The following is a 25,717-nucleotide window of genomic DNA, read 5'->3' on the forward strand; positions in this document are numbered from 1 at the left end:
ATAATGTTTTTTCCAGCCCTAAGTCTTTGCATGCTTAGTTGGGGGAAAGATCAAGAGCAACATGAGAAAATATTATTTTACTGAAAGAGTAGTAGATCCTTGGAACAAACTTCCAGCAGACGTGGTAGATAAATCCACAGTAACTGAATTTAAACATGCCTGGGATAAACATATATCCATCCTAAGATAAAATACAGAAAATAGTATAAGGGCAGACTCGATGGGCCATGAGGTCTTTTTCTGCCGTCAATCTTCTATGTTTCTATGTTTCATTGCTATTCTCTCCAAATAACATTTTTTCCAGCCCTAAATCTTTGCAGGCTTTTTTCATTGCTACTCTCTCTTGTGCGTGGCTTGATGGTCACATGACTGGGTAGGAGTGGCTTGCTGGCCATGTGACCTGGTGGGAGTGGCTTGAAGGATCATCATCGTTCAAGTGAACTGTTAAGTCCTCGACTTACAACCTCACCAGTGTCGCTCGCTGGGGTGACAATTTGCTTCGCGTTTCCCGCGCTCTCCTTCCTGGGTACCCCCCCTCCCCAGGCTGGGTAGCTAGACGAACGGGTGCCAATCAGCTGCTGAGAAAAGAAGGGGGAGGAAATGGCCCCCCTGCAACTCCTGCCGTTGCTGGTCTCCCTGCCACTTTCCGAGGAGGAGGAGGAGGAGGGTGGGAGGGTGGGATGGTCAGCTGGAGCTGGGCACACAGCTTCATTTATGTTGTGAGCTGCCTGGAGTCCTCGGAGAGGGGCGACATACAATTCCAATAAATAAATAAATACATTCCCACCCTGTCTTGCCTGCTGGCCACCTCTGCTCTTGGGCCACAATTTTTCAGATGTTTGTGTGTTTTGTGATCTCCTCCAGCTCCTCCGCCCTCTTCTGCAGTCTCCAGGCACGTCCATTGGTCAGACATTTTTGTCCTTCTGATGGATGATTGATTGTTCAATCTGCAACCCTGTAAAATTGTATTAACCAGGTTTCGTCTTCCAGTCCACCTGGTGCTTCCATAGCTGCAGGGACTGAGCAATGGTGGTTCCAAGGAGGTCTAGGCCAGGCACCCCTTGAATACGGTGCAGCCCTCCCAAGGGAGGGATCGCTTGGAGGTGCCCACTCCCTTGCGGACCCAATGCCGGGGGCCCTGCCCACCCCTGATCTTAGGAGCTGGGCACAGAGCCAAGGGACGTGTGCGGGTTGGGAGGAGTCCCGGCTTTCTAAAGGAGACATCCTCAGGAATAGGATGGGAGACCACTAGGAGAGGCCAGAAGGAGGGGGCAAGGGGATGGTGAGAGGGAAGTAGGGCTGCTGGGGGCCAAATGCTAAGGCGGAGTCCCCCTCAGACCAGCTCCCACCCATTTCTTTCTTTTGTTCTTTCTTTCCTTCCTTTCTTACTTTTTCTCTTCCTTCCTCCCTCCCTCCCTCCCTCCCTTTCTTTCTTTCTCCCTTCCCTTTCCTTCCTTCCTTCCCTCCTTTTTCTCTTCCTCCCTTCCTCCCTTTCTTTCCTTCCTTCCTTCTTCCTTCCTTCCTTTTTCTCTTCCTCCCTCCCTCCCTCCCTCTCTCTCTCTTTCTTTCTTTCCCTCTTCCTTCCTTCCCACCTTTTTCTCTCCCTCCCTCCCTTTCTTTCCTTCCTTCCTTCCCTCTTCCTTCCTTCCCTTCCTTTTTCTCTTCCCCCCTCCCTCCCTCCCTCCCCACTTCCTCGTCTGCCAGGAGGGGAGCCAGAGGAAAGAGGCGTTGGGAGTGACCGGGGCTCTCCCGAGCGGAGGCGGGTCGGGGGCGGGACGGGTCGAAAGGGAAGCGGGGTGGGATGCGGGGCCAGCGGAGATCCAGGCATGGAAGCGGCGGGGGCACTGGCGGCGGGCGCGGCGTTGCTGCTCGGGCTCTACGCGCTCATTTACTATAAATTCTGGGCGACCACCTGGTGCCGGAACACGGTCAGCCTGCGGGGCAAGACGGTGCTCATCACAGGTCAGATTTTCTTTCTTTCTTTCTTTCTTTCTATATTCCTTCCTTTCCTTTCCTCTCTTTCTATCTACCTACCTACCCACCTACCTACCTATCTATATTTCTTTCTTTCCCTTTCTTTCTATCTTCCTTCCTTCCTTTCCTTTCCACTCTTTCTATCGATCGATCGATCTTTCTATCTTTCTTTCTTCCTTTTCCATCTCTCATGCTCTCCATCATTTTCTTATTTCTTTCTTTTTCTCCCCCTTTCTCTCTCCTCTCTCTCTTCCTTTTTCCCTATCTTTTCCTCTCCCTTCCTTCCTCTCTCTTTCTTTCTCTCTCTTCCTCCCGACTTTTCATTCCCCCTTCCAGACGCGGGGACTGGCTCTGAGCCCGGCTGCCGGGGCTGCCGGTATTTAAACATGTCTCATTCGGGGGGGGGGGGGGGGGAGAAGGGGCACCAACCCGTCCCCCCATCCCTTTTTTCCGAGGGGGGAGGCTGAACGAAACTGGTTGAGGGAGGCGAGAAAAGTGGCCGCTGGGGTCTCTCGCTAAGGGGCGTCAAGCGAGGAAGCCCGAATAATCGGTTCGCGGAGGGAAAGAGAAGCTTCCGAGGGGGGGGGAGCAGGCCGGGCAGAGAAAGGGACCCGAGGGCGGCCATTCGCGAAGTTTGGGGAACAAGGGAGGAACTTTGGAAGGAAGCCTGGTGAAGCCCGCGGCCGCTCTAGACTGGTAGTGAGTTGCCGCCTTTTACCGCCCCGTAACGCCAATATCTGCAGGGTGCGTGTTTTGTAGCCAGATGTAGATGCGGTTCGAATTTCGACTACTTCTTTTTGGGAAATTGGACTCATATGTGGGGCATCTGCGGAGTTCAAACCACGGATTGATTGATTGATTGATTGATTGATTGATTGATTGATTGATTGGCTTGCTTGCTTGCTTACTGTTGTGGTTAGCTCTGGCCCAGCTCCTGCCCCAAGGACTGTGGATGTGGGGGAGACATCCACATGCTGCAGGCCTGTTTTGCCCCCCCCCCCCGTGGAATCTACTGATGAAGGCTCCTCTGACCAAGAAGACATGAGTGACAGGGAGGAAGAGAGTGTGGCAGACAGCTCAGAAGGAGATCAATTATCTAGCTCCTCCTTGGATTCAGAACAAGAGTTAATGATACAGCCACGCATGCAATTCACAGTCCTTCTTTCACAAAGTGAAACACACTTTGCTCTGGTTTAGTTTCAAAGTGGGGAAAAATCAGCACACAAAAGGTCAAAGTCAGCAAGGCAGTCACGAAACACAACAATCAGATAATCCTCCACAATGGCCAAACCCACAGGCTGCTATTTATAGCAGCCTCACTAGTGACCACAGCCCCACCCAACCACAGGTGGCCTCATTTTCTTTGATAATAATCTCTCAGTTGTTGCTGCCTATGCATCGCTCTCCGCATGCGTGGCTGTATCATTAACTCTTGTTCTGAATCCAAGGAGGAGCTAGATAATTGATCTCCTTCTGAGCTGTCTGCCACACTCTCCTGCTCCCTGTCACTCTTGTCTTCTTGGTCAGAGGAGCCTTCATCATCAGATTCCACCGGGGGCAAAACAAGCCTGCAGCATGTGGATGTCTCCCCCACATCCACAGTCCTTGGGGCAGGAGCTGGGCCAGAGCAAACCACAACAAGGAGGTATGCACACGAGCGAGATTTTGCCCATGTTCGCCAATATTCTTGCTTCCGCGCATGTGCAGAACGGAGCCTCGCTGAGTGATCTTGAGCTGGCCACTTCCCCTGCCCACGCCTCCCCTCCCCCAGATCAAACACAACCCTGAGGTGGCCCCTCCGTGAACCTGAGTTTGAGAGTCGTTAAATCCCCCTGGAGTTTTGCTATTTACTCAAGGTGTCCTGAACGGTGCAAATGGATGTGGCGCCTTGTGAAGGGAAAGAGCCCTTCCCCAGTGGGCCGACCTCTAGGAAGGCACAGGATGCCATAATTGCCACATCAAAGTGAAGCAACGGAGAATATTGAACCTATGATTACAACAGCCTTGTTATACACAGTCCTTTCAGCAGTTGCAAGTGGTCCCTCCCCAGCCATTCCAAGGTGAAGTCCACCCATCTTAAGGTTTGCAAGCTTGGGAAACACGGTCAAACAAATACTCCACTGTGCAACACTACAAACAACTGTAACCACGCCAGTATTGGGTTCCTACCGGAATGGGAGGGGGATGCAGAAATTGAGCTGTGCACATACCTCCAAACTTGAACAATGGGCGCTATCTAACAAAATGAAATTTAATGGTGAAAAAAGGAAGGTTCTACATTTAGGCAAGAAAAACAACACACACACGCAAGAAAAGCAAAACACACAGATTTCATTTCATTTTATCGGATTTGTATGCCGCCCCTCTCCGTAGACTCGGGGCGGCTAACAACAGTGATAATAACAACATGCGACAATCCAATACTAAAGAAGCTAAAAACCCTTATTTTAAAACCAATCATACATACCAACGTACCATACATAAATTGTGGAAGCCTAGGGGGAAAGAATGTCTCAGTTCCCCCATGCCTGACGGCAGAGGTGGGTTTTAAGGAGCTTACGAAAGGCGAGGGAGGGTAGGGGGCTATTCTAATCTCTGGGGGGAGTTGGTTCCAGAGGGCCGGGGCCGCCACAGAGAAGGCTCTTCCCCTGGGTCCCGCCAAAAAGACATTGTTTCGTCGACGGTACCCGGAGAAGGCCAACTCTGTGGGACCTAATTGGTCACTGGGATTTGTGCGGCAGAAGCGGTCCCAGAGATAACCTGGCCCAGTGCCATGAAGGGCTTTACAGGTCATAACCAACACTTTGAATTGTGACCGGAAACTGATTGGCAACCAATGCAGGACTGCGGAGTGTTGGTGTAACATGGGCATATTTGGGGAAGCCCATGATTGCTCTCGCAGCTGCATTCTGCACAATCTGGAGTTTCCGACAACTTTTCAAGGTAGCCCATGTAGAGAGCGTTACAGTAGTCAAGCCTCGAGGTGATGAGAGGGCGTGAGTGACTGTGAGCAGTGACCTCCCGATCCAAATAGGGCCGCAACTGGTGCACCAGGCGAACCTTAGAAACATAGAAACATAGAAGAGTGACGGCAGAAAAAGACCTCATGGTCCATCTAGTCTGCCCTTATACTTGTTCCGCAGTAGCAACTGTGAGAGGGACCTTGGAGTCCAAATGGACAACCATTTAAATGTGAGCCAGCCCCTGTGCAGCAGCTGCCAAAAAAGCCAACACAGTTCTAGACTGTATTAACAGAGGGATAGAATCAAGATCACGTGAAATGTTAATATCACTTTACAAGGCCTTGATAGAGGCCACACTTGGAATACGGCATCCAGTTTTGGTCACCATGAAGCAAAAAGGATATGAGACTCTAGAAAGAGTGCAGAGAAGAGCAACAAAGATGATTAGGGGACTGGAGGCTGAAACATTTGAAGAATGGTTGCAGGAACTGGGTTTATGTCTAGTTTAAGGAAAAGAAGGACCAGGGAGACAGGAGAGCAGTCTTTCAGTATCTCAGGGGTCGCCACAAATTAGAGTTGGGGGTCAACTTATTCTCCAAATCACCTGAGGGTAGAACAAGAAGCAATGGGTGGAAACTAAACAAGGAGAGAAGCAACTTAGAACTAAGGAGAAATTCCCTGACAGTCAGAAACAGTTAATCAGTGGAACTACTTGCCTCCAGAAGTTGTGAATGCTCCAACACTGGAAGTTTTAAAGAAGATGTTGAATAACCATCTGTCTGAGGGAGTGGAGGGTTTCCTGCCTAAGCAGGGGGTTGGGACTAGAAGACCTCCAAGGTCCCTTCCAACTCTGTTGTTGTTGTTGTTGTTGTTGTTGTTATTATTATTATGTGACCAGTGAGTGTGTGTGTGCGTCAGAGCGAGATTTGTTTTCTGCACATGCGCAGGAACCAAAATCTCGCGAGAGGACATGCGAGAGGGAGAGATTTTGGCAATTTTCGGCGATTTTTGCTTCCGTGCTTGCGTGGTAATATCATCCGCATGCCACATCTTCTTGTGGGACTTGCTTTCTGCACATGCACAGAAACCAAATCTCACTCTGATGTGCGCACATGCCCATCAGTCAACTGGAGTTGCGTGCACATCAGCGCCGGTAGCAGTGGTAAGTTGGAAACCACACAAATGCGGGCCCGGCTTCTGGATCCCGCTCAAAGGCTGGGTGATCTTGGTGAATCCTTTCTTTGCTCTTTCCTAGGGCAAATTCCGGGATCGGGAAGGCCACAGCACTGGATCTGGCCGGAGAGGCGCCCGTGTCATTCTGGCATGCCGTGACCAAGCGAGAGGAGAATCGGCCATGAATGACATCAGACGGGTGAGTTTATTTATTTATTTTATTTATTGATTGATTGATTGATTGGATTTGCATGCTGCCCCTCTCCATAGACTCGGGGCGGCTGCCATACCATTCTCTCTGCCCTCCAATTCTTCTAAATCCAGGTGTTTCCCTGTGTTCTGCCGGCGTGTCTCAACCGCCCGTAATTACAGGGTAATTAGTCCAGGAAGACACACACCACACGATAAAAGTAAAACCAAAGGTTTTTATAAACAGAAAACCAGAAACAGCTCCCTTTTTTAAATGTCAAAGGGATTTTTCTGGTACACACAAGGCACAGGTTAAATGCAGTCCAATGCTCACTCAATAACTGGGAAATTGAGTCCAATTCTAAAGTCCAGAGAGTCCACACACACAATCCTGAAGAGCAAAAACCACGATCTTGATGAAACAATGAATCAGATAAACTGCCATGAGGCTAAACACCAGGCTGCACTTTTATCTGTAGCACTAATTACTGGAGCACCACCCAACCACAGGTGGCCTCATTTTCTCTTGTAATAATCCTTCAGTTGTTGTCTTCTATGGATCACTCTACGCATGCATGGATGTGTCATTAATTCTTGCTCAGAATCCAGGGATGATACAGATGACTGATCTCCTCCTGGGCTGTCTGCCAAACTCCCCTCTTCCCTGTCACTCACGCTTCCTTGGTCAGAGGAGACTTCGTCGGCAGATTCGACTGGGAGCAAAACGGGCCTGCGGCATGTGGATGTTTCCCCCACATCCACCTCCACATTCCTTGGGGCAGGAGCTGGGCCAGAGCCAACCACAACACCCTGATGGATTTAATTCATTTATTTAGCATCTAAAGAGATGATACGATTCTGATCTGCAACACGGATAAAACCAGGGATGGGTCCTGGCCTGAATGGGGGGGGGAGAAACGCTGTTCCGGTAGTGAAAATAGAGCTGTGTGTAGAGGTCCATTACCACCGGGCGTGCATGCGCCATGCCACACACAGCCAGCACAATTCTGGTAAAAATTACCAGGGTTTTTGCTTCCGTTGCATGCGCAGAGCAAAGAAAGCAACAATTTTTGCCCAAATCTCACTGCCAGAAGGTCGTTGATGTGAGATTTCGGCTGACACACATGCACAGCATCTGAATCTTACCATGTGTCTTGCTCTCTGCTTTCCTGCACTGCAGGCATCTCAGTGCATATGGCGATGGTGCAAGTGGTGTGCTGCTGAAGGCCATGACTTGTTCGGGGCATCATCGCCGCGCTGAGAGATGACTGCAGCTCTCAGGATGATCACAAATAGTGATCCTGTGATCCCAGGACTCCTCCATCATCAAAACTATGCTGGTTGCTCAGAAGCCCCAATTTTTGATCCCATTGATCCTGGAGTGCTGCGAGGCTCATAAGTATTCATTGGCAGTGTAACTTTGAACAGTCGCTAAACACGTGGTTGTAAGTTGAGGACCGTATTGTTTTATTACATCACCCAGAGAGATTGCTGGGAGGTGAACAGATCGACACCGAAGGTGAGGAAACCGGGATCCGCCTTGGAAGCCGTACTCGATCCCAAGCAGGCAAGGGTTCCTCATCTCTGGCACTGCTGGTGTGCTCCTGGAGACCAGCACATGCATGTCAGCGCAAGATTTGGTTTCTGCCTATGCGCCGGAAGCAAAATCTCATGTGAGGATGCTCGTGCATGCAAAATTTCACATGCGCGGAAGGGAAAAGCATCAAAAAGCAGTGAAATCAGTGAAATCTTACTTCCGTGCATGTGTAATCTCATGAGCGCCAGCATCCTCGTGCCAGATTTTGTTTCCAGCGCATGTACGTAGAGATGAGTGCACATCTCCATTTCCATTATTACACTGTAATGTGGCCCATACCGGGTGCAACCCACTACTGATCGCGAGGCTCAGGATTCCTCCCGTTCTTTTCCCAGGAAAGTGGGAACTCGGAGGTGATCCTGATGATCCTGGATCTGGCCAGCCTGAACTCCGTGCGATCTTTTGCGCAGACCTTCTTAGAATTGGAGCCCCGTCTGGACATCCTCATCAACAACGCAGGTGGGGGCAGAGGAGACCCCTCCCCAGGTTCTCCAGAGGGAAAAGGAAGGGGGGAGATTGGGGTGGGGGATTGTCCGGGATTTCTCTCTCTTCGGAGATTTGGCCATAACTCAAGAACCTGAACTCTCTCATTTGTAGCTGTACGTTTTTCCTATACTCTCTTCATTATTATTTTTACAAGTAAGTCAAGCGTTCCAACACTCCTTCCCACTCCTATTTTCCCACAACAACCACCCTGTTGTGGTCTGGGAAGAAAGAGAGAGAGAGACTATATTAAAGTTTGTTGCAAAAATCAAAACCAGAAGCACACACAGATGACTGATGCAGCTGGATTCAATAACTTCTTCGTGAACATAACAGATGAATTTACAAGGGTCACCCAGAAAGTAATGTACCACATTTTTTTCTCCAACAATTATTTATTGAAGATAATGAAACTTACACACAAGAACGAATGATGTTTCTCCTACACTCCCTATTTTTCCACGTAATCTCCGTCCTGTTCTATCGCGTTGCTCCAGGGAGACACAAGGGTGTGTATACACTGTCGGTATCCCTCCATGTTCTGGTCACTAAGCCATTTCTGCACAATAATGGCCTCACCCTCTGTGCCTAGCGACTAACCGTATTTCTGTCGACTGCAGATTCTCCATAAACTGTACACAAACATTTGTGAATGTTCCCAACAGTTTCTTTCTCCGCAGTGAGAAATTCAATGATGGCACACTGTTTGTAACGTACATCACTTACAGACGCCATTTCAAAACACTGCTGCAGCTATGCTCTCTGAAGAAATGCAAAATTTACACACACACTCCTGACAATTCAAACAATGTATATCTAAAGTTTCATTACTGTAGGCTGAGAAAAAAAATGTGGTGCATTACTTTCTGGGCGACCCTTGTACGATACCATTAGCGGAGTTCTTCTTCAAGTCAACACAAGCAGGGGTTGGTTTCATTTCATCAAAGCAGACAAGCACAGAGTGTACAGAGTGAGCAGAGAGTAGAGTGCAGATTGGGAAGAGAGTGCAGAGTGGACTGAAGCCACAACCAGCCTTAAGCTTAAGTTTCAGTTTCAATTCTCTGCACAGACTCAGAGGTGCTCAATTTCCCATTGGCTGACTTAGTTGCTAGGCCTCTTCATTGGCTCTCTCAGTTCTTGAATATCTAAACAAATTGACACAAAATCACCAGCCGGCTTTTGTGCCTAAAGCAGGATTAGAACTTCCTGTCTCCTAGTGATTGGTTCAAAGTTAATGAGTTCGTGCCTGAGGTGGGACTAGAACTCCCCGTCTCCTAGTGATTGGTTCAAAGTCACCCAGCTGGCTTTCATGGCTTAAGGCGGGATTTGAAGTGATGTCCTCCTGTTTGGAAGGCTTAACCACTACACCCAAATGACTTAACTGACTTTAAATGCCTGTTGCCTTAACCACTAGACCGGTGTTTTTCAACCAGTGTACCGTGGCACACTAGTGTGCCATGAGACATGGTCAGATGTGCCGCCAAGAAGGAAGCTCAGGTTCCGGTCTTGCAACTTTTTGCTGAGAGAGAGAGAGAGAAAGAAAGCAAGAGAGAGAGAAAGAGAGAGAAAAAGAGAGTGAGGAGAGAGAGAAAGCAAGAGAGAGAAAGAAAAGAGAGAAAGGGAGAGAAAGAGTGAGAAAGAAAGCAAGAGAGAGAGAGAGAGAGAAAAGCAGAGGAAGGGAGGGAGAGAGAGAGAAATGAGAAAAAGGGGGAGGAAAAAAGAGAAATGAGAAAATGATTGAGACAGAGAATGAGAGGAAAGAGAGAGAAACAAAAGAGAGAGAGAAGTGACTCTTGATTTAAAGCATATGATAAAAAGCACCCAAAGAATAAGAGAGAAAAAACCTCTAGCCCTCACCTGCTTTTGGAAATGGTTCAAGAGTGTGTGTACACACACACACACACACACAAGGGTGGGGAGGAGACAGGGATGGAAAAAGAGAGGAGAGTGTCTTAGGGTGTCATTTTGTGTCATTTTGGTTGGTGGTGTGCCCCAGGATTTTGTAAATGTAAAAAATGTGCCGCGGCTCAAAAAAGGTTGAAAATCACTGCACTAGACCAAGCTGGATGCTTTGCATGCAATGGTCGACTTGAAACCATGATGGAGCCTGCCAATTATGGTCACAAGTTGTGATGTCCTGTTTCCCCCAAAATAAGACCTCCCCTGATAAAATGCCCAATTGGACTTTTGAGCACATGGCAATAAGGCCAAGCGCTTATTCCGGGGTTCTAAAAAATATAAGACAGGGTCTTATTTTCTGGGAAATACGGTAGTTGTAAAGCTAGTTACCCCTGTCCAGGGATGAGCTGCTGTCCAGACGGGGGCGGGACGAACACAGTGGGGTAGCAAAAATGGAGCCAATTTGCACTGAAAGATGGTTGAAAGAAAATGCAGGGCGTCTTATTTGGACAGTGTTCTGTCGGGCTCTCTGGTAGAATCCTCCCAAAAATTCACAGGTACAAATTTCAGACACACACACATTTGAAAATTCAAAACAATGTTCTTTATAATGAAAATTCACTTAAACCAAGCCCACTTTTGGTATAGCAAAGAGCACTCGTCTCCAAACAAACTGGTAATTTGTACAAGTCCCTTATCAGTTCTGTGATACTTAGCTTGCAGCTGTGAGGCAATTCACAGTCCTTCTTCTTTCACAAAGTGACACACACTTTGCTCTGGTTTAGTTTCAAAGCGGGGGGAAATCAGCACACAAAAGGTCCAAGTCAGTAAAGCAGTCACAAAACACAACGATCAGATAATCCTCCACAATGGCCAAACCCACGGGCTGCTCTTTATAGCAGCCTCACTAATGACCACAGCCCCACCCAACCACAGGTGGCCTCATTTTCTTTGATAATAATCTCTCAGTTGTTGTTGCCTATGCATCGCTCTCCGCATGCGTGGTTGTATCATTAACTCTTGTTCTGAATCCAAGGAGGAATTAGATAATTGACCTCCTTCTGAGCTGTCTGCCCCACTCTCCTCCTCCCTGTCACTGATGTCTTCTTGGTCAGAGGAGCCTTCATCATCAGATTCCACCGGGGGCAGAACAGGCCTGCAGCATGTGGATGTCTTCCCCACATCCACAGTCCTTGGGGCAGGAGCTGGGCCAGAGCTAACCACAACAGACAGCCTCTGCGTTCTTTCCGAAAGCGTTTTAAAACCCCAAAGCCGTCGAAAAGTGCCCAGCAAAAGTATCAGGAGACAAGATCTGGGATGAATTCTATGTGATCTGAGTTTCTGCCACCCCCTCCTTTCCGCATGGCTATCGTCTTCTCTAGAATGGAAGGCCTTCATCGCTGGCTGGAGAATTCTGGGAGTTGAAATCCACAAGTCTTAAAGTAGCCAAGTTTGGGGACCCCCTGCTCTAGAAAATAAAACGAATAATACTTGACACCTAATGTGTTGCCAGAAACCTTGATTCTGTTTGATAGTCGGCAGGAAGGAGGGTTAAGACTGTGGTGTGGAATGGAGCATTTTGGGATCTTCACTTAGGCTGTGAAAGCAGGAAGGGACACTTTTGATGGTTGCCTTTGAGTAAGTGATCATTTTGTGAGTGGCCTTTTTAATCACGAAGTTACTGTGATGACAATGCTCAAAATGTGCCTTCAAAATTCTAAGTGAGATGTTTCTGTCCTTTCACTGCTCTATGGCTGCTCACGTCTAGGCTGTGGGTGGATTCGATGACCTGCTTGTTTTGAGTCCATTGATATGGGGATTGTTTGGAGGTTCCTGGACAATCCTTGGTCAAGTCACATGATCATCAAGCCACTCCCACCTGGTCACGTTGCCGGCAAGCCACTCCTACCCTGGTCACATGACCATCAATCCACACCCACAAAATAAGCCACACCCACAGTATGGTAGTAAAAAATTTGGTAGCCCTTCACTGCCTGTGACCAACATGTTTTTACATCCTTTTTCTGAGGTGGCTGTTAAGCACCTATCAAGCGTTTTTGTTGAAAACTGCATTGAAATGCCTTATCTTCTAGATTTTTGAGTAATTTTGTATAGTTCTTTTAAAAAATAATTGGAGTTCTTCTACTATATTTTCCATCTCTTGTACCTCTACTTGTATCTCACTTTGCCACCATTTAGTGAGTCCTTCAATCGTGTCCCCGTCTGACTGCACTAGCAATTTATATATATTGGTTGCTTGAGCCTTTATACCCTCACTTTTTTCTCTTATTATTTTCTCTAACCCCGTCTCCTCCCTCCATAGTACTTCTTTATTCTCCCTTTCATAAAGATATTTACATATTGCATTTATTTGTAGCCACCTTCCCTTACCTAACCACCATTCTATACGGTTTCTACTTGGCCTGCATCCTTCTCATATAACTGTTCTATCTTAGTTATCCCTCTTCCCTTCAACTCTCCTATAACCCTACTTAAGTTCGTTTCATTATCTCTATTTATTACATAAAGCGATGACAGTTTAGATTTTCCCCTGCCATTTTTTCCAAATTTCCATAGTCCCTTTCATGGGGCCTATTAATTTACCTAAGTCACTCCTGTTCCACTTTGTAAAGATTAATTCTCTATTCTTCATCCCGTTTATCTGTTTTTCCAATTTCACCCATTTATTTTCACTTAATTGCAACTCCATTAACCTTTCCATTTGAAAATCTTCCCTATACAGCTCCAAACATGGAACTCCCCATCCCCCCTCTTTTTCGTTCGCAATTAACCACTTTTTCCTTATTCTTGGTCTCTTATCTTCTTCAATCCAATAATTTAGTTTTTTGTCCCACAATATCATAAATCACAATCACTTCCCAAGTTTCCAAGGTCAGACTGGTTGCCGAGCACTCGGGTTGCGATCATGTGATGTGGCCACAAGGGGAGCCATGGGACCGTGGGAACTTACTTGCAGTCACGTTCCATTAGATCACCAAGTGATTCATCCGTAATCCAAGGATGGCTGCATGTATCTGCTTATTTTTCTGGCAGGGGTCTTTCAGGCTGCCCAAACAGCTGATGGCTTTAGCCAGGGCTTCCAGGTCAACCACTTGGCCCACTTCCTGCTGACCCATCTGCTCCTGGACCGGCTGAAGCGCTGCGCCCCAAGCCGGATCGTCATTGTGTCCTCCAGTATTTACTACTTTGGGAAGATGGACTTTCGGACCATCCACAAGCCGGGGGAGGGATTGTGGAAAGCGCTAAGTTCTTATTGCAACAGCAAACTAGCCAACCTTCTCCACGCCAGAGAGTTGGCCAACCGGCTGGAAGGAACCAACGTCACCTGCTATGTGGTTCATCCAGGTGAGTGGAAGTCCGGCTCCAAGATGCCCCAGATGGAGCCCCCCACCCCCAGGCATTTCTCTCCCACTGGGTGTTCTGTTCACAGCCCTCAGAGCGAACCCACCTACTCAAAAATCCCTTATTTCATGGTAAAATCAAACTCTTTATTGATAAAAGCACACATAGCGAAAAGCAGATTTTGAATGGTAAGGGAAAAGGGAGCTATTATTATTATTATTATTATTATTATTATTATTATTATTATTATTTATTGGATTTGTATGCCACCCCTCTCCGTAGACTCGGGGCGGCTAACAACAGTAATAAAAAACATCATATAAATCCAATACTAAAACAACTAAAAACCCTTATTGTAAAAACCAAACATCCCTACAAACAAACATACCAAACATAAATTGTAAAGGCCTAGGGGGAAAGAATATCTCAGTTCCCCCATGCCTGACGGCAGAGGTAGGTTTTAAGGAGCTTACGAAAGGCAAGGAGGGTTGGGGCAATTCTAATCTCCGGGGGGAGTTGGTTCCAGAGGGCCGGGGCCACCACAGAGAAGGCTTTTCCCCTGGGCCCCACCAAACAACATTGTTTTGTTGACGGGATCCGGAGAAGGCCCACTCTCTGGGACCTAACCAGTCGCTGGGATTCATGCGGCAGAAGGCGGTCTCGTAGATACCCTGGTCCGGTGCCATGAAGGGCTTTATAGGTGATGACCAACAATTTGAATTGTGTCCGGAAACTGATCGGCAACCAATGCAGACTGCGGAGTGTTAGTGTTACATGGGCATTTTTGGGAAAGCCCATGATAGCTTTCGCAGCTGCATTCTGCACGATCTGAAGTTTCCGAACACTTTTCAAAGGTCGCCCCATGTAGAGAGCGTTGCAGTAGTCGAACAATATAGGGACAGCCACCCCTTCTACAGCCTCTGGGAACCCTCTTAATCCTCTGTTCTCACAGTTTATCCCAGAGGCTCAGGTAGTTCCCTGCCCGCCTCTCTTTGTAGACGCAGTACTTAGATGGCAGAACCAAGGGACAGGTCCCTTGCCTTCAAACAACGATAGGACCTTATTTAACATAGGCCCAGACCTTGAAAAATTCCTTGGTCCTCCTGCAGTTGACCAACCGGTAGCAGCGCTGCATTCTCTTACCAGCCTCCCAGGGGATGCAGCTGAGGTCTTACATCCAGAGGACAAGAAATTGGAGCAAGTGCTCCTTAAAATTCACCAAGCTGCTATCTGGGCCATAAGGGCTGCCACTTCAGCCTCGTTTGTTTACGAGAGCCAACCTTGCCTGGCTCAAGGAACTTCAAGAACGCAGTCCACCAGCTGATGTCAGGCTGCAGCCCGTTACACGGCAAATGCATCGCTACAGGCAGCACGCTATGCTTTCTGCACCATGGGAATTTCTGTGGTGGCTCGTCACCTTCTCTGGCTCCGCTCCTGGCAAGCTGACATTCGGCACAAGTCGAAGATGGCATCTTCACCATTCGACAGCCGGCACCTCTTTGGTCCTGCTCTGCAACCTCTCCTTATTGAGGATAAAGTTAAGCGGAAGATCCTGCCAGCCGCCAACCGCTGGGAACCACCCGTCCTTTCCCCCAGCCCTGACGGCCATACTGCCCTCATGCACTGACGCAAACTAACCCAAGGCCCCAAGGTCAGTATGGGGGGAGGCAGCGGGCTAATCCAGGGGCAAGCCTAACAAACGGCCCTTTCGAGGAAGAGGAGGTCGTACTGCCTGAAATCGCACAAAGTGAGTCTGCAGTCGACGGTGATCCTCCCATCGATGGGCAACTCTCCTTATTCGCTGACCAATGGGAGGAGATCATGTCTGACGCGTGGGTCAGGGAGACGGTAAAATTTGGCCTCTCCCTAGAATTTCTCTCCACTCCCCCAATTTTCTTCTTTGATGCCCAGCTTCTCATAATCCCACAAAAAGGCATCTCATGAGAGAAGCAATTGATCACCTGCTGGAAATTCGAACTATCCAGCAGGTACCAGATTCCCACGCTGGGCAAGGCTTCTATTTCATTCTTTTTGTGGTGCTGAAGTCCTCCGGGGGTGTGGGGAGCAATTCTTGACCTCAAAAGACTGAACCGTCATATTCAATACCGACGGTTCAAGATGCACTCACTTCAGTCCATCTTGGCGTGCGTTTGGAGGGGTGACCTCCTGGCTTCTATGGATTGATGGAGGCCTAACGCCACATTCCCATCCACCCGGATTACCAGCAATACCTCAGGTTTTGCTATGGGGGTGTCCACTACCAGTGTAGGGCTTTGCCCTTTGGACTCTCCTCGGCACCCAGAGTGTTCACCAATGTGTTAATGGCCTTGGCAGGTCACCTGAGAACACTCCCTGTGCGTGTCACTGCTACCTGGACAACATCCTCCTTCTGGCTTCCTCCAGGGCTCAAGCCATTCACGATATCCAGGTAACTCTAGATACCCTCAGACGCCAGGGTGACAAAATCACCCTATGAGCCTCTCCGAGACTGTCCTACCCGATACCTCACCCAGAAGATGGCCTTCCTGGTGGCGATTACATCTGCCCGTAGACTTTCAGACCTTGCAGCACTCTCCGCTCGCAAAGAACTGTGTATATTTTTCTCAGGCAAAGTAGAGCTTCGGCTGGACCTCACCTTCCTTATGAAGGTCCTTACATAAGTAAATGACCTTTCAGGTAAGGAGACAACGGTTCATTCTATTCTATATTTTATTCTATTCTATGCATTGATGGGAATAAGAAGATCGCTGACCATTTCAATAGCAGTTTTCTCAAAAGACACCTTACAAAATAATACTATAGAGGGATATAGCATTGCTTCCAGCTGTACGGATTCAGCTCCAGTGATCTTAGAAGCCGATGTCTTAGAATAACTTGAACAATTAAAGATAAGTAAGGCAATGGGTCCAGATGGCATCTACCCCAGAGTTCTTAAAGAACTCAGATCTGTCATTGCTACCCCCCTGACTGATTTGTTTAACCAATCCCTGTTAACAGGAGAAGTTCCTGAGGATTGGAGAATGGCCAGTGTTGTGCCTATCCACAAGAAGGGCAGTAGAGAAGAAGCTGGTAACTACAGGCCAGTTAGCTTGACATCAGTGGTAGTTAAAATGATGGAGACTCTACTCAAAAAGAGGATAAATCAGCACCTAAAAAACAATAACTTATTGGACCCAAATCAGCATGGCTTTACTGAAGGCAAATCATGTCAGACTAATCTCATTGATTTCTTTGACTATGTCACAAAGGTGTTGGATCAAGGTGGTGCCATGGATATTGCCTATCTGGACTTCAGCAAAGCCTTTGATACATTTCCACATAAAGAGCTGATAGATAAATTAGTGAAGATTGGACTTAATCCCTGGATAGTTCAGTGGATTTCAAGCTGGCTGAAGCGTAGACATCAAAGAGTTATTGTTAATGGCGAGTATTCTGAGCAGAGACAGGTTACAAGCGATGTGCCACAAGGGTCTGTTCTGGGTCCTATTCTTTTTAATATGTTTGTGAGTGACATAGGGGAAGGTTTGGTAGGGAAGGTTTGCCTATTTGCCGATGACTCTAAAGTGTGCAATAGGGTTGATATTCCTGGAGGGGTCTGTAATATGGTAAATGATTTAGCATTACTAGATAAATGGTCAAAGCAATGGAAACTGCAGTTTAATGTTTCCAAATGTAAAATAATGCACTTGGGGAAAAGGAATCCTCAATCTGAGTATTGCATTGGCAGTTCTGTGTTAGCAAAAACTTCACAAGAGAAGGATTTAGGGGTATTGATTTCCCAGCGACCGATAAGGTCCCACAGAGTTGGCCTTCTCCGGGTCCCGTCCACCAAACAATGTTGTTTGGCAGGCCCCAGGGGAAGAGCCTTCTCTGTGGCAGCCCCGGCCCTCTGGAATCAACTCCCCCCGGAGATTAGAACTGCCCCCACACTCCTTGTCTTTCGTAAATTACTCAAGACACATCTATACCACCAGGCATGGGGGAGTTGATACACCTTTCCCCCAGGCTTTTTTATATTTATGTTTGGGAATGTATATATTGTTTGCTTTTTTAAATATGATAGGGTTTTAAGTAGGATGCTTGGCTGCATAGCTAGAGGTATAACAAGCAGGACGAGGGAGATTATGATCCCGCTATATAGAGCGCTGTGGAGACCACATGTAGAATAATACTGTGTTCAGTTCTGGAGACCTCACCTACAAAAAGATATTGACAAAATTGAACGGGTCCAAAGACGGGCTACAAGAATGGTGGAAGGTCTGAAGCATAAAACGTATCAGGAAAGACTTAATGAACTCAATTTGTAGAGTCTGGAGGACAGAAGGAAAAGGGGGGACATGATCGAAACATTTAAATATGTTAAAGGGTTAAATAAGGTTCAGGAGGGAAGTGTTTTTAATAGGAAAGTGAACACAAGAACAAGGGGACACAATCTGAAGTTAGTTGGGGGAAAGATCAAAAGCAACATGAGAAAATATTATTTTACTGAAAGAGTAGTAGATCCTTGGAACAAACTTCCAGCAGACGTGGTAGATAAATCCACAGTAAAGGAATTTAAACATGCCTGGGATAAACATATATCCATTGTAAGATAAAATACAGAAAATAGTATAAGGGCAGACTAGATGGACCAGGAGGTCTTTTTCTGCCGTCAGTCTTCTATGTTTCTATTCTATATTCTATTCTATTCTACATTCTATTCTATATTCTATTTTATATTCTATTCTATATTCTATTCAATTCTATTCACGACACAACGACAGTGGGTTCAAGTGTGCAATGCAGCACAAAGGCGTTCACACACATCCTTTGCACCATTGCTCACTCACTTCAGCATCAGGTCCTCTGAAAAATATTTAAAATGGGCCATGGGTGTTGTTCATTTGGGGTTTCCTGGGCCTGCCTTCTGTCTGGGGCCATTCACACAGCCAACTTTCTTTTGCTTTCAGGAGTTGTTAAAACCGAAATTGGCCACTCCTTTAGCTGGTGGTTAAATTGGTCTCTGTCATTCATGAATCTGTTCAGCCGAGATAACAACGCGGGCGCCCAGACCTCCATCTACTGCGCCACTGAGGAAGGCATCGAAGGGCTGAGCGGGCAGTATTTCGTGGACTGCCAGACCTCGGGGCCCTCGCCACAGGCCTGCGATGACCAGCTGGCCAAGAAGCTCTGGGAATTCAGCGAGAGGCTGCTGGGACTGACCACTTAAGACGGGAAGGGACAGAGACATCTGGTCAAACATCTGGTCAAACATCTGGCAACTCCAGATCTCAGCCAACAAATGCTCTGTCCTGCACATTGGCAAAAAGAACCAGAACACCAAATACAAGCTGAATGGACAAGACCTTGCAGACAATCCTCACTCGGTCAAAGACCTTGGAGTGCTCATATCCAATGACCTCAATGCTACTAGGCCCGCTGCAACAACATCACCAAGGCTTCAAGCATTGTTACCTAATCCTATGTAGCTTCTGCTCCGGTAATCTCACACTACTAACTGGAGCATACAGAACTGTGTCCAGTTCTGGAGACCTCACCTACAAAAAGATATGGACAAAATTGAACGGGTCCAAAGACAGGCTACAAGAATGGTGGAAGGTTTTAAGCATAAAATGTATCAGGAAAGACCCAATGAACTCCATCTGTATAGTCTGGAGGACAGAAGGAAAAGGGGGGACATGATCGAAACATTTAAAGATGTTAAAGGGTTAAATGAGGTCCAGGAGGGAAGTGTTTTTAACCCTGCTGTTCTGTTTAGAAAAAATCCCTAATCTTATGTTCCCGGGTCTATTTGACCTGGACTGCAAATTGATCATTTTAGGTACTTATATTTGGTCTTTTTGAAAGCTTTTTTCACCTGGAAACAAGCTTGAACATTTCTGCACACAATGGAATGAAAATTGAAGTGAAAAAATTAATCCTTATTGGTTTATTTTGCACATAAATGTGCCTCCCCCCCGTTTTTGTGAAATGTTTTTCAATTTATGGATAGTTTTGCTTGCAAAATGCATTCTATTTTACTGAAGTTGGTGTGGGATTGGTAGCTTGAACATTTCTGCACACAATGATATGAAAATTGAAATGAAAAAAGTAAATCTTATTGGTTTATTTTTCTGATATAATGCATGCCCCCCCCCTGTTTCTGTGAAATAGTCTTCACTTTATGGATAGTTTTGTTATCAAAATGCATTCTATTTTACTAAAGTTGGTGTGGGATTTGTAGCTTGAACATTTCTGAACATAATGATATGAAAATTGAACTGGAAAAATTGATGCATATTGGTTTATTTTGCACATAAAGTTATTTCAATTTATATTAAAAATATGCTGTTAATTTCAAACTTACATACTTTTTTTTAGTAAAATGGATTTCTTTCATAAAATTAGTTCTCTGGCTACAATGTGGTTGATTTTCAAAAGGATATTCCAAATATTTCTAGCCAAATATGTATAACAAGTGACAATAATGGCACACAGCAAGGCCGAGGGGGGTGGCCCTTTTGGGGCAAAAATAAACCAATAAGAACCATTTTTTTCAGTTCATTTATATTTTTCTTATGTTCAGGATTGTTCAATTTAGTATATCAAACCTTTTGGGGGGAAATTCCTTAGGGATTTGTAGCCTTAAAAAATATAAATTGACACAAAATTCAGAAAGGATGGGGGGAGGGGCTTTTTGATCAAAATAGAAATATAAGTCTCAATTTTTCCAGTTCAATTTTCATATCATTATGTTCATAAATGTTCAAACTAGTTTTCCAGTTGAAAAAGTTTTCTAAAAGACCAAATTCAAGTACCTAAAAAAAATCATTTTGGTCCGGGTCTATATGACCCGAACAGACTAAACGTGACCTTTTTTTTGCCCAGAAAAATTTTTTCCCCACCCCCACAAATATTTTTTTGATGATCAGCATTGTTAAATTGAGTAAATGAATGCCTAAGATTTTAAAGAATATTTTGGATTTGGAGCATAAAAAAATAAAAAGTGAAAATGGTTGCAAGCAGCCGGGGGGGGGGGCTTATTTCTGATGTTAAAAAACCAGTAAGAATCATTTTTTTCAGTTCCTTTATATTTTTCTTATATTCAGAAATGTTCAAGCTACCAATCCCACACCAACTCCAGTAAAATAGAATGCATTTTGCAAGCAAAACTATCCATAAATTGAAAAACATTTCACAAAAACGGGAGGGGAGGCACATTTATGTGCAAAATAAACCAATAAGGATTAATTTTTTCAGTTCAATTTTCATTCCATTGTGTGCAGAAATGTTCAGACTACTTTCCAAGTGAAAAAAGCTTTCAAAAAGACCAAACATAAGCACTGCAAATGAAGAGTTTTCGGTCCGGGTCAGGGTGACCCGGGAACAGAAGATTTGTAACTTTTTTTGCCCAGCAAAAACTAAGCCCCCCACCCCCCCAAAAAAAATTCTCATAGAGAGAACCCCTGAAATGATGAACAGTCATGAAATTTCAAGTTTCAGATATGCAGGGAAAATTTTTTACAGGGATTCAAACTTGGCTTCGGGTCACATACGACCCGAACAGAACAGCAGGGTTTTAATAGGAAAATGAACACAAGAACAAGGGAGCACAATCTGAAGTTAGTTGGGGGAAAGATCAAAAGCAACGTGAGAAAATATTATTTTACTGAAAGAGTAGTAGATCCTTGGACCAAACTTCCAGCAGACGTGGTTGGTGAATCCACAGTAACTGAATTTAAACATGCCTGGGATAAACATAGATCCATTGTAAGATAAAATTCAGGAAATAGTATAAGGGCAGACTAGATGGACCAGGAGGTCTTTTTCTGTCGTCAATCTTCTATGTTTCTATGTTTCACCAGACCAATCTTTGAATACAGCTCTGGAACCCCCACCGCATTTCAGACATAACCACCCCAGAAAATGTCCAGAGATACTTTACTAAAAGAACACCCCACTCCTCCACTCACAACAGAATCCCCTACACAACTCGACTTACAATCACTGTTCCCCCAAAGATGCGCGGCTGCGTATGCGCGCACCCAAAAATGAACCATGGTGTGTTTTCAAATGCCGCGCAGCGGTCCCCACCTGACAGCTGATCTGCCCCTCCCCATCTGGCAAAGGCAGGCTTCGCTTCAACCCTCGCAGACAGGTCTGGATCCTGGGCTCCAGCCCCTCTCCCCAGGGGCGGCTGAAGGGCAAAAAGGCGAGAGGGGCTGGAGCGAGTGCCTGGCAGCGCGTCTCTTCCCCACCCACCCTGTTTCCCTCCAACATGCCCAGGATCCAGACGCCTCAGCGCAGTGCCCCCCCCCAATTTCAGAGCCAATGGAATCTGTTCCGGGACGATCCCTCCTTCATTTCTTTATTGGCCAAGTGTGATTGGACACACAAGGAAGGAGAGAGAAACAAGTGAAAGAGTGAAGGGGGAGAGAGAGAGAGAGGGAGAGGAAACAGAAATGAGAGACACCTGGAAGGAGAGAATGAGAGAGAGGGAAAAGAGAGAGAAAGAAGTGGAGAGAAAGAAAGAAAAGGGAAATAGAGGGTGAGAAAGAGAGAAGTGGAGAGGAAGGCAGGAAGGAAGGAAGGAGAAATGGAGGGAACAAAGAAGGAAGGAAGGAAAGAGGACAGAAGGAGAAATTGAGAGAACAAGGAAGGAAGGAAGGAAAGGAGGAAGGAGAAATGGAGGGAACAAAGAAGGAAGGAAGGAAGGGAGGGAGGGAGGGAAGAAGGAAGGAGAAATGGAGGGAACAAAGAAGGAAGGGAAGAAGGAAGGAAGGAGAAATGGAGAGAACAAGGAAGGAAGGAGAAAGAATGAAATGAACAAAAGAGGAAGGAAGGACTTTTTTGGGGGGTAAAAATATATTTTTCTCTCAACATACATTCAAATAATACAGTATACCATCTAATTTTCCATGAATAAAATGTGGTATTTTGTTAGTAACTAATATCAATCATCAAAAAAGTTGCAAAAGGTTTTTTTCTAATTTTGTCATCCAGTTTTATACATTTTCTTTTAATTAAATTCCCTCCTTAATGTTCCTTCAAAAAGTACACCAATTATATTTCTTACTTATTAACCATTACGCCAAAGTGCTTCCTTCTTTCTTTATACATTTTTCTATAAACCGAGAAAACCTTGTATAACCAATCAGATGCCAGTCACACATGCTGGGTGCCATCCGGCCTCCTAGTACCTCCTGGTGCCCCACGCATTCGCAGCATGTCCACCCATCAACTCCTCAATAGCTCTCCTTCTGGTGGCCGGTTAGGACTCATCAGTCAGTAGTTCTTCCGGCGCTGGCTACTCTTCCTCGCCAGCGCCCCAGGTCCGCCCGGTCTCATCGGCCAGTTCCCAGGCCCGCCCGATCAGTCTCTACCCGCAGATGATGTTCCGCTCAATTTTCACCGGCCTCGCTTTCGCCTGGTCCTCCCATGCTCTCTTAACCTTGCCTGGCCCGGCTTCCATCGGCTTAGCTGCTAATCACTCTTTCCGCCTTCCTCACAGAAGGGAAAGGGTGATGATCTTAAATACGTTAAATTAAATAAATTAAATTAAACTTAAATACGTTAAAGGGCTAAATCAGGTTCAGGAGGGAAGTGTTTTTAATAGGAAAGTGAACACAAGAACAAGGGGACACAATCTGAGGTTAGTTGGGGGGAAGATCAGAAGCAACGTGAGAAAATATTATTTTACTGAAAGAGTAGTAGATGCTTGGAACAAACTTCCAGCAGACGTGGTTGGTCAATCCACAGGAACTGAATGTAAACATGCCTGGGATAAACATAGATCCATCCTAAGATAAAGTAGAGGAAATAGTATAAGGGCAGACGAGATGGACCATGAGCTCTTTTTATGCCGTCAGTCTTCTATGTTTCTAACATGAGAAAATATTATTTCACTGAAAGAGTAGTAGATGCTTGGAACAAACTTCCATGCCTGGGATAAACATAGATCCATCCTAAGATAAAGTACAGGAAATAGTATAAGGGCAGACGAGATGGACTATGAGGTCTTTTTATGCCGTCAGTCTTCTATGTTTCTAACATGAGAAAATATTATTTCACTGAAAGAGTAGTAGATGCTTGGAACAAACTTCCATGCCTGGGATAAACATAGATCCATCCTAAGATAAAGTACAGGAAATAGTATAAGGGCAGACTAGATGGACCATGAGGTCTTTTTCTGCCGTCAGTCTTCTATATATCTATATATCTATATCTCACACAGATCAAAACCGCAGAACCCACAACTCCGGCCCAATGGTCCGTGGTCACTCAGTCCAACTCCTCCATTCTTCTCCACTCGGGATTCTCAGCACCGGCACATCAACAGCAAGTGCGGAGGCGGGGGCAGATCCAAAAGGCAGCTGCCATCCTCCGCCCCACAGCTGATCCCCTCGCCATGGTCTCCGAAGCCTCTGGCCAGTTGCCTCAGTCTCCAGAACCCCGGACAAGCACAAAATTCGGCTGCAGGTTCTTACTCAATAGGACAGCACTACAGCACCAGCTGAAACCGCATAAAACTGTCTATATTCCAGGTGGAATGCCGTAGTCCGGCTGAGCAGCGCCTCTCTCCTTCCTCCTGCTGCCCTCACCGGAACCGGCAGACAGAACCAGCAACATAACTCACCCAGGCACCTAATGGGTGGTCAAATGAACCATCAGATCAGATTGCACACCACCCAGACTTGCAACTGTTTGAGCTGGACAGCCATATCCATTTCTTTCGAGGCGTATGCGAGTGGTCTGGCTTGGCCTTCCTTGGCATGCTTGGCCAGAGGCGGTCTTTTCTTCCAGACAATGTCCTGCGCTTTCAAGGAAGTCTCGGGCATGAACGCTATGCACAACAGAGGAATCTGAATTAATCCATAGATTAGAAACAAACAACTTTGAAGGGATTAAGGCGTTGCCCTGTTGACCAAGACTCCATGTACTGTTTTCAATTGGCAAAGCACAAAGTACGTAAGCAGGCTGACTTGGGCAAGATCGAATGACCTCTGTGGGATCTGCCTTCTTCTCTGTAACCTCCTCTCTCATTTAGGAGGACTTTTCCCACTCTCTGTACCAATCGCAACGGGAGATGAGCAAGGGGAGATCTGTTGTCTGCGGAGAGGTAGGACCATAGGCCAGTGTTTCCCAACCTTGGGAACGTGAAGATATTTGGACTTCAACTCCCAGAATTCCCCAGCCAGCGAGTGCCAAGGTTGGGAAACACTGCCATAGATGACATCTTGGTTTGATGCGAGGTCCATTCCCTGGAATTTTATGTTTTCTAGGTGGTGACAAGAATTAAACACTACGAACCTGTGGATGTGGTGTCTTATTTGTGTCATTGCAAATATTTATATTTATTTATTTGTCAAAATATGCCCAAAATAGCAGGTATTGGTATGAACATAAACAAAAGCAAAGTAGGTGCAGGTAAATTTGGATAATACGATAGTAGGCATGCTGGTACACCTATGCACGGCCCTTACACACCTCTGAGGAATGGGGTGAGGTCGACTGTAGACATCTAAGATTAAAGTTTTTGGGGTTTGGGGCAGTGTTCCTGTAATTTTTTTGGGGGGGGGGCGGAAAAGTATAGTGTCTGAGCGGCAGTCCCTTTGGGACTGGGCGGCACAGAAATATTAAATAAATAAATAAATAAATAAATAAATAAACAAAGAAAGAAAGAAACAAATAAATAAACAAACAAACAAACAAAAACCCCACCCTGTTTTGCCTCAGAGAATTTCAAAATAAAATACTGTCCTGTGTGTCTATAACAGTGAGCTCATAACAGGGCAACTCTATCAATATCAAAATGCCACTTAAATAGTTGAGCTAGTTTCAAAGTAGATTTTGATTTTCTTTCTCTCTTCCTTACTCCCATTCTTTTTCTTTCTCTTTTCCTTCCTCTCTTTTTTCTATCTGTTTCTCTCTCTTCCTCTCTTCCTCTCTCTCTCCTTCCCTCTCACTCTTTCCCTCTCGGCTTCTGGACAGGTTTGGAAAACTCTGAGTTGATGATGATTTTTAAGTGAGCGATTGCTCACTGCTCAGCTTAGAGGGAACTATAGTTTGGGGAAGAAACCACAGAGTCCGGTAGTGC

The 25,717-nt window shown here is 46.0% G+C and overlaps 1 pseudogene; it reads left to right on the plus strand.

The window, feature by feature from the left end:
• The first annotated feature begins 1,826 nt into the window (after positions 1–1,826).
• Positions 1,827–18,850, plus strand: LOC139162471 (dehydrogenase/reductase SDR family member 13-like; annotated as a pseudogene).
• The last annotated feature ends 6,867 nt before the right edge of the window (positions 18,851–25,717 follow it).

Source organism: Erythrolamprus reginae, chromosome 1 (assembly GCF_031021105.1).
Source record: "Erythrolamprus reginae isolate rEryReg1 chromosome 1, rEryReg1.hap1, whole genome shotgun sequence".
NCBI classification, from domain to species: domain Eukaryota; kingdom Metazoa; phylum Chordata; class Lepidosauria; order Squamata; family Dipsadidae; genus Erythrolamprus; species Erythrolamprus reginae.